Source organism: Lissotriton helveticus, chromosome 10 (genome assembly GCF_964261635.1).
Source record: "Lissotriton helveticus chromosome 10, aLisHel1.1, whole genome shotgun sequence".
Taxonomy (NCBI): domain Eukaryota; kingdom Metazoa; phylum Chordata; class Amphibia; order Caudata; family Salamandridae; genus Lissotriton; species Lissotriton helveticus.
The window spans coordinates 139,674,387-139,683,027 of record NC_136071.1 but is presented as its reverse complement, the minus strand read 5'-3'; positions in this window follow the sequence as shown (position 1 = coordinate 139,683,027).

Below are 8,641 nucleotides of genomic sequence, written 5' to 3'. Positions count from 1 at the left end.
TAACATTACCTATTAGCGATACGGAAATTGCGAATCGCTATTAGGTCATGTGACTCCATTAATTCCTATAGGGCCATAGGAATGAATGGTATTGCATTCCAAATTGGTAATCACAAATAGCTAATTTAAATCCAAGGGTGCCGGGGAGCCTCAGGCCACCCTGAAGCACCACACAAAAAAAGGTAAGTGTGCTACATGCCACTTTGAAAAATGCATTTTGTGCATTTTTCAAAGCATGCGCATATTACCATCAACTTGAAGTTGATGGTAATTAGCGTTTCCTAAATGTACGGTTAACATTAGGGAAAGGCCACATGCATCCGCATTAGGGAATCGAAAATTGTGATTACCTCAATGCATTCACAATTTAGGTCATCAAAATAAATTGTGATGACCTAAATTACGAATTCCAAAACCTACATGCATAGGAAAAGGCCTTTTTCTGTTTTCAAACGGGCCGATTCTGTGAATCGCCCGCTTGCGATCCTTGAAAAAGGTTTTATGCATGTGCCCCCCTACCTCCCTGTGCCTAAAAAAAAATGAATGTTCCCATCTGTAATGCAACTGGTGCTCATGTAAAGCACTTTGATAACTTCGGGTCGAGTTAGGCTTATGTAAAACTGCAGCAGAAAAAAAAGATACACTTAGGAGTACGAGCCAGAATTTGGGTGCACTTCTGTTAGCTTTTTGTTATTGCATCTCAACATATCGCGCAACAAGGAACATGTACCTAAAACAAGCCAGACCTAGTGTCTTTGCCAAGGAATGTTAACTTTTTCAGATAAATGAATAACACCATGACATTGCTGTTAATAATTAGAATTGAGAATGTTTCACGTCTGAAAATCTGAGACTGTAAATTAAACATTGATAAGGTAGAATAGGTGTTCGTTTTCGGAACACCCAATCGCCCCCCATTCACCCCTTCACAGACGCACAACCCCTCCTCCTAACCCCTTGACCAGAAGCAACAATGACCCGACTCCTCACGCCAAATCTACCCCCACTCCTAATCCCAATGATGCCTCTCAATCACACAACCTACTACTCTCTCCTTCTACTGACGCTAGTCATAAACTGCGACAGATGAAGGCATTATGCCCTTTCAGCGCACTTACCCACTTACTAACCCGAATGGAGCAGAAAATAGACTCCCAAGCGGCAGAAATCCTATGCCTACAACAAGACCTCCCCTACCAGATTAAGCCAGCTTGCTCACACAATCAGGGTAGCTTCACACCATCCCCCCATACAAACTCATCCATGACCCGACTGGTACACTATGGCCCACCAACCCTATGAGGAATCAGGCTCATCGACCTAGCCGAACTCTCTGCCCTATCTCAGAACGAGAAGCAGAGGAGATCAACGACTCGTACGCCTCGCAATAAGCCAGAACACGGCCGCTTTTGCAATCCCTGTTATAGTGAGCACAAATAAAATCCCTAGACCTGCCAGCTCGCCAAGACCTCCTGCTCCTTACACGTCTATACATACAGAACACACCAACACTGAGGCTCCCTGTCCTCTATCATGCATGCTCCTCAATTGCAAATCAGCGGTGCAACACGCAACAGATATTGCTGGAGTTATACTCACGGAAGAAATAGCGTCGCATTCCTCACAGAATCCTGGCTCAATGACCATTCTACCCCCATCCTAGACCTTCTCACCCCTCCAGGCTACAACATCATCAGACACGACAGACAGATCAAAAAAGGTGGGGGCCTAGCTATCATTCACAAAGAAGGAATACAATTTACCAGATTAAAATCCAAGGAATACCAGACTCTTGAGTACCTGAGTAGGTGTTGAACTTACAATCAAAGGCACCAAGCCCATCACATTTCAGACCATCTATCCTCCTCCCAGTGACCGTGCCATCTTCACTGAAGAACTAACTGACCTAATAACTCACTTCTCCCTAACAGACACAGAAGACGTGTTCCTGGGTGACTTCAATATTCACTGGAACAACCCAGAAGACACCACTGCACAGAACCTCTCCAACCTGCTTGAAATAACCAACCTCAAACAACTTTGCAATGGACAACACACATCAAATCAGCTACACTGGATACGATCATCACCAAAAATGAGCTGGTCTCTCTGAGATCGATTTCTCCCATTGACTGGTCTGACCACCACCTCATACTATTTAATATTGACTCACATGTCAGAAACCAACCAATACGATCTGACAAACCAAAGCCCTGGACCAGGAACATCAACGGAGTCCCTATAACTGAACTGGATTCATGCCCACCTACAACCCCAGCATTCCAATATGATGGCCGATGACCTCACAGCCCACTCAATGACAGAGGTGTTATATCAAGTAGCTCCACTCAAACTCAAAAATTTGAGATCTACCAAATCTAAATCCTGGTTCAATGTAGATCTTAATAATGAAAGACAACAACACAGACAATCGGAAAGGGCTTGGAGACTAATGCCTTCGACTCTCCACCTAACGCAACTTAGGTCGACCCGTCAGGCATATAAACAACACATTTTTAGAGGAAAAGGCCACGTTCTTTCGCACCCAAAAAGATCAGGCAAAGGATAGACCTGGAGAACTCTTCACATTATAAAAAGTCAAACAAACGTCACACCCCCACAAGAAATAATAGCCACTAAGGATTAATGCGAAGAAATGGCCAGCTTCTTCACAGATAAAGTCACAAAAATTGAGCAATCTTTCATCCAAATCACAAAGCCTCCCTCCCCCGCAACCTGCCCCCTTTTAAGCACTCCTGACTAAACAGATCAAAATCATACCACGGAAACCAGGACTGCTTCCAAATGAAGAATGGCGCTAATTTGTTTGACGCTAATTGGTTAGCGTCGAACTTCGAACTCATGTCAGAAATCGAAGTCTTCAATATAACTGCCAGCTTAAAGACCACTTCCCAGACTTTGGACCCCCTCCCATCCGCAATAGTAAAAAATCTCAACCACATCATTGCCCCGTTCTGGACAATAATCATCAACTCCTCTCTTGCATCAGGTTGCGTCCCAGACTCCCTACAGCTAGGTCAAATCACCAGAAACCAGGGGCCGACCCTAACGACCTTTACAACCTCAGACCTATCTCCAACCTTCCGTTCCTAGTTAAATCATTAGAGAAATGCGTTCTCCAACAACTCAACAAACATATTGACGACTTCAATCTGTCGGACACCTTTCAATCGGGTTTTAGGAAAGGTTGTAGCACTGAAACAGAGATGCTCAATATCTCAGATGATATCCACAGAGCCTTAGATGAAAGTGAGGCCTGTCTCCTCATCCTTATTGACTTATCAGCGGCATTCGACACAATAAGCCATCCAGCTTTACTTAAGACTCTGAAGAGATGCTCTGACATTAATGGCACAGTACTAGAATGGTTCACTTCCTTCCTTCAATACTGTTTGCAACAAATTAAAATCAACTCCTGCGTCTCTGCACCAACACGTGTCAAACTTGGAGTCCCGCAAGGATCGATCCTCTCACCATCCCTCTTCATGGAACCCCTTGCAATTATTCTGAAGCAAGCAGGGGTTCAATACCACCTCTATGCAGATGACACTCAAATACTCCACAAAATCAAATCACCCAAGGATGTCCAACACCTCAATGCCACGCTAACCAAGATCCAAACCTGTTTTAACGCAAACCATTTAAAGCTGAACCCGGACAAAACCGAATTAATATTGTTCTCTCCGAAAAGTAACCACCGACCTATCCAAGGCTGGCTCAAGAATCTTGATGCTCCAAATCGCCCCCTTGTCCTATCTGACTCGGTAAAATCACTAGGCATTACCCTGGATAAGAACCTGTCAATGAAAGACCACATCAAGAACTCTGCAAAAGGTGCACTTTACTCTCTAAAACACCTCAAGAAAATTAAACCTTTCATTCCCCAGGATGATCTTAAGACAATTGTACAATCCCTAGTCCTTTCTAAACTGGACTATGGGTACGCCATCCTAACAGGTGCACCAAAAGCTCGCCTTGCCCCACTAAGGTCAGTCCTTAATATGGCGGCTCCACTCATAACTGGTGGAAAAAGATTTGAACACATCACACCTAGCCTCAAATCACTCAACTGGCTTCCCATGGAAGGCAGATGTATTTACAAACTGGCCTGCATTACACACAAGGCCCTCCATGCCCAATGCACCAATTACCTGAACAGCAAACTGGTTAAAGAAGGAAAATCAAGAACTCTGGGAAGCACCAACTCACTTCTTCTCATCCCCCGAAATTAAAAAGGAAAGCGACCCAATGCCGATCCTTCACTGGTAATGTTCCCAGGATATGGAATACACTCCCTACTGACCTCAGATGCGACCCCTCCTTCCCTTGCTTCAAAAAGGACCTGAAACTACTGCTCCTCAACCAATACTTCTCTGACCTAGTCAACCAACCTAGGCATCAATAGACTAATGGTCTCCCCTCTCACTCTGACTTTCAATGATGAGGGTTATCTGACTGTTTCAACCACCTGTTTTCCACTCCTTCAATGTATACTTAAGTTTAATGTCTTTGCTTATATATTTTATGCATCCTCATGTCCTGTGATGTAGTGCAACTTTTTCTTTTCCTTTGTGTATGTAAAGCGCTCTGCTACCCCCGGGTCTAGATAACGCTATATAAAATTTTATAAATAAATTTTAAAAAATACTTTTCGCTACATCTCTCACTTTGTATAAACTTACCATCTTTTTCCCCAGTCATCTTTCTGAAATCGTCTACCTGCGTATATCACACTTCATCTCCTCGCTATTTGCGTATATCACACGTCATCTTCTCGCTATTCATCAATGTCTTTTCTCACTGTCCTTCTGCATGTACTCTCTTGCATCGGTCACAGTGCGCACCCTCTCACAGATACCCACGCACTCTCATAACCTGTAAACGCAGTATTTTCTTTTCCTTTACACACTTAACGTAAAATGGCAATTCCAATTGGCATATATGTGTCCATCGCTCTGTATAGAGAGGCCAATGATTGGATGAACCTGTAGCCTAACACTTTTAGGATCCAATGATAAGCACTGTGAGAATCTCATACTGCATCTGTTCCTGATCTCTCAATCATGCCATGCCCTTAACATCCACCCCCAACCTGAACTCATCCAGGTATGTCTAGGTGACTCAGTTCACAGAACGCATTATACAAGAGTTATATGTTGCATGGCACATAAATCACAGAAACAACGCGTACTGAGTTTCTAGGGGGCATATGTATCAAGCCCTTTTAAACGGGCCAATTCTCAGAATCGGCCCATTTGTGAACAGGAAAAGGCCTTTTGGAATGTATCATCCTAAAAGGGCATCGTAAATTAGAGAATTGCAAAATGTGCGATTCTCTATTTTGTGATTGCATTTAAGGAATCGCAAATTGCGATTCCTTAAATGCAGTGTATGAAGCACAGAAAAAGTGCAATTTGGCCTTCAGAAATTGCAAATTACCACCAACTTTAAGTTGGTGGTAATTTGCAATTTCTTTGAAAAATGCACTTTTTTGCATTTACATATTTCAGGGGCGCAACAGGGTGTCCTTTTGACACCCTGGCACCCTTGAATTTGCATTCTCAATTTGCGATTCTCTAATTGCGAATCGCAAATTGAGAATGTCTTCTCATTCATTCCTATGAGCCTCTGGGCCCATAGGGATGAATGGGAAGGTATTCCTTAATTGTGAATTGCAAATCCCAATTAAAGAATATTAGGGAGTCGCAATTATTATTGCGATTCCTACATACATAGCATTTTGCGATTCCTTAATAGAAATTCTCTAAAAATCGCTATTAAGGAATCGCAAAAGGGCTTGTTCATACATATGCCCCAAAGTCATTTTGTAACTACTGGTGGGTCTCAGACCCAACATGACCCGCTGCACTCAAAGCCCAACAAGGGGAAAATTGATCTACCCCTTTGCCCTGTAGATGTGCTTTCCAGTGAGCACTTGAGGTAGTTCACTGAGACCAAGTGTTTGGTACATGTGCAGCTATTGCCTTCACTGGACTTGGATCATTTGGTAGTTCCATTTTCAAATATAAACAGTTGTGGCTGGCATCTACGTGGAGAGGGGGTGGGCGAGTATGCAAATAGAATCTTTTAAAAACGCGTGCGCAAATAATATATTTTTTTTAAACTTACCTTACAGAATGCAACGTTCTCCGGTCCGGACCTCCTTGTTCACTGCAACTGAGTGCAGCAATTCCCTTGACTAATCCTGGCGCTGCTCTAACCAGCATGAAAGCAGCACTAGGATTGGTGGGAGTGGCCTCACTCGGTGCTCCATAGCGCTCTGTAGGCTTTTGCTTGCTGTAACTCAGCTGTCAAGAGCAGTTTAAAGTGCGTATGTGTGGCTGGCCGTAGCACAACAGCCGGCCAAAAAGACATGCGCACTTTAAACAGTTCTCACTCAGCAGCAGCCCCGCCCCGTCCTGACCCTCTGTTTGGGATGGGGCATAAAAAATTACCATTTTATTTTTCATCTCTGGGGTGAAAAGGGCTTTTAAGTGGGGTGTCGCTCTTACGCTCCAACGGAAAAGCCGCTCCTGCACGTAAGACTAAATGCACCTTCCTTGAGCCGTTTAACATATGTGGAGCAGTCTTATGATAGATTATATTTTGAGCCACTGCACAGAACACACACAGAATGCTTTGGGGTGCACAAGGTAAGCCCTACTAGTTCACATAACTTAGGGTTGTGGTCTTTTACAACTAGTGTTCCATGGCTTGACCGACTCAGGGCAGTGCAAATTGGGTGCCAAGTACATTTGATCTACACTGACGTTCAGGGTCACAGGAGTGAGCAGACCAACACTTCTCAGGGTGGTTGTGGAGGGCTGAGACTCAGGACTCAAGCAGTCATATAACAGAAGCAATAAGGAGTGTTGAGCGCTATGCTTTTCTTTGAAAAAAGAGAAGTACTTTAATCATATACCAAAATGAAATACTACACATAGAAAATGCTGACACAGGTCTGAGATGGGTTCTAAGGGGGTTCTAAACAGTGGCGTAGGAAGGGAGGTGCGGTGGGTGCGGGCCTCCCCGGGTGTCATTCCTGCGGGGGGTGACAAAATGTCACTGAGGGGGGTGACAAAATGGTAAAATTATGTTCCCCCAGCTCTCACCTGCCGTCTTCAGTGTGGCACCGTCGCGGGTGGCAATCTTTGGATTCACCAGTACCCCCCTCCCTTCAAGGAGTCCTGCCGTGGGGCAACAAATGCAGGTACCGCCCCGGGCTGTCTCAGGTCTAGCTACGCCACTGGTTCCAAACACACAGAAATATTCAGGCATGAATCTAGCACCGGTATGAGGCCACTGTTGTGTAGTGGAAGCAGCGTCCAGGGATCTGGGATCTTTGGTCCTTTCCATGTAGGTCTGACTATCAGACCCCCTATCAAAGGGTCACAGGGTAAGCAGGAGCTACTGGACCCAGCCACGGGGAGTAAAGGCTTTTTTATTACTGTTGTCACACAGCCTGACTTACTATGGGTGGGCTGAGAGCAGGAGAGGTAAGTGCAAGTTATACATGGACTCAAAACCCGCTCTGCAACCCCATTGAATGAATGTCCAGCCAGATACCTGCTTTTATGAAAAAAACTAGCAATAATATATGAATACAAAGTGAACTACAGTACACCACAAACAACATATAGTCTTAGTAAGGCTGGTTGTTCGGGTAAGGTCGTGAGTCCCAGTTCCCTGTCTAAGGACTTTGGTTATTTCCCATTTACATGAGACAACATTGAGGCTATTAGTGCAAGTCTTAGAAGTCTCAGCGCTGAAGCATTTTAGTCAGAATAAGCTCCCCTGTAGGCCCAGCTTCCCTGTAATCAGCTTTACCAGCTCTTGCTGGAGCTGGGGTAATAAAGGCCCAGGCAAGTGTCAGTGGGGCGGCTGTGAGCAGAAGCCTGGACGATAGAGGGTAGGTATCCATGGCACTCCTCAGTCATGCTGTAAGTTTTCCTGAGTCCTGCAGCAGGTCTTGGGTGCTTCTGGGTTCGAGTAGTTGAGCTGATGCTCTGCTTTATAGGTCGTAACCTACTATGCTTGCTTCACTGTTGCATGCTGCTCCAGGGTGACTGCCCTCTCTCTTCACTGTGGCACCACCCTGGCTTGGAGACTGCAGGTTACAACACTGAACAGAATGATAGCCCTCTTCAGTCACAGCGCTATACCAGGGTGACAGCTGGTATTCTTCACGGTGAACATCGTTTATAACGATGTTTTCACAACGCGGTACCTTTACACGGTGGCTGTGACAACGCAAGTCGTTACCACGACTTGCGCTGGAGGGCGCTCAAGGATTAAAAATAGTTAATTTACTATCCTAACACCTTCCCTAGGGTCCACGGGGACTGGTGTTAGAATAGTAAATTAAACTATTCGAAATCTGCGCCCCCCCAACGCAAGTCGTGGTAACGACTTGCGTTGTCACGGCCGCGTTGTAAAGGTATGCGTTGTGACGGTACGCGTTGTACCGTCATATATCCATTCTTCACCACGGTCCCCAACTTGCATATGGGTATCGCAAACAACGGCAGCACAGGGTGGTGGCCCTCAATTCAATTCAATATGACTTTATTTCGGATATATTTCAATCCATAAAAGCACAAATTCAATAAACATTTCATAT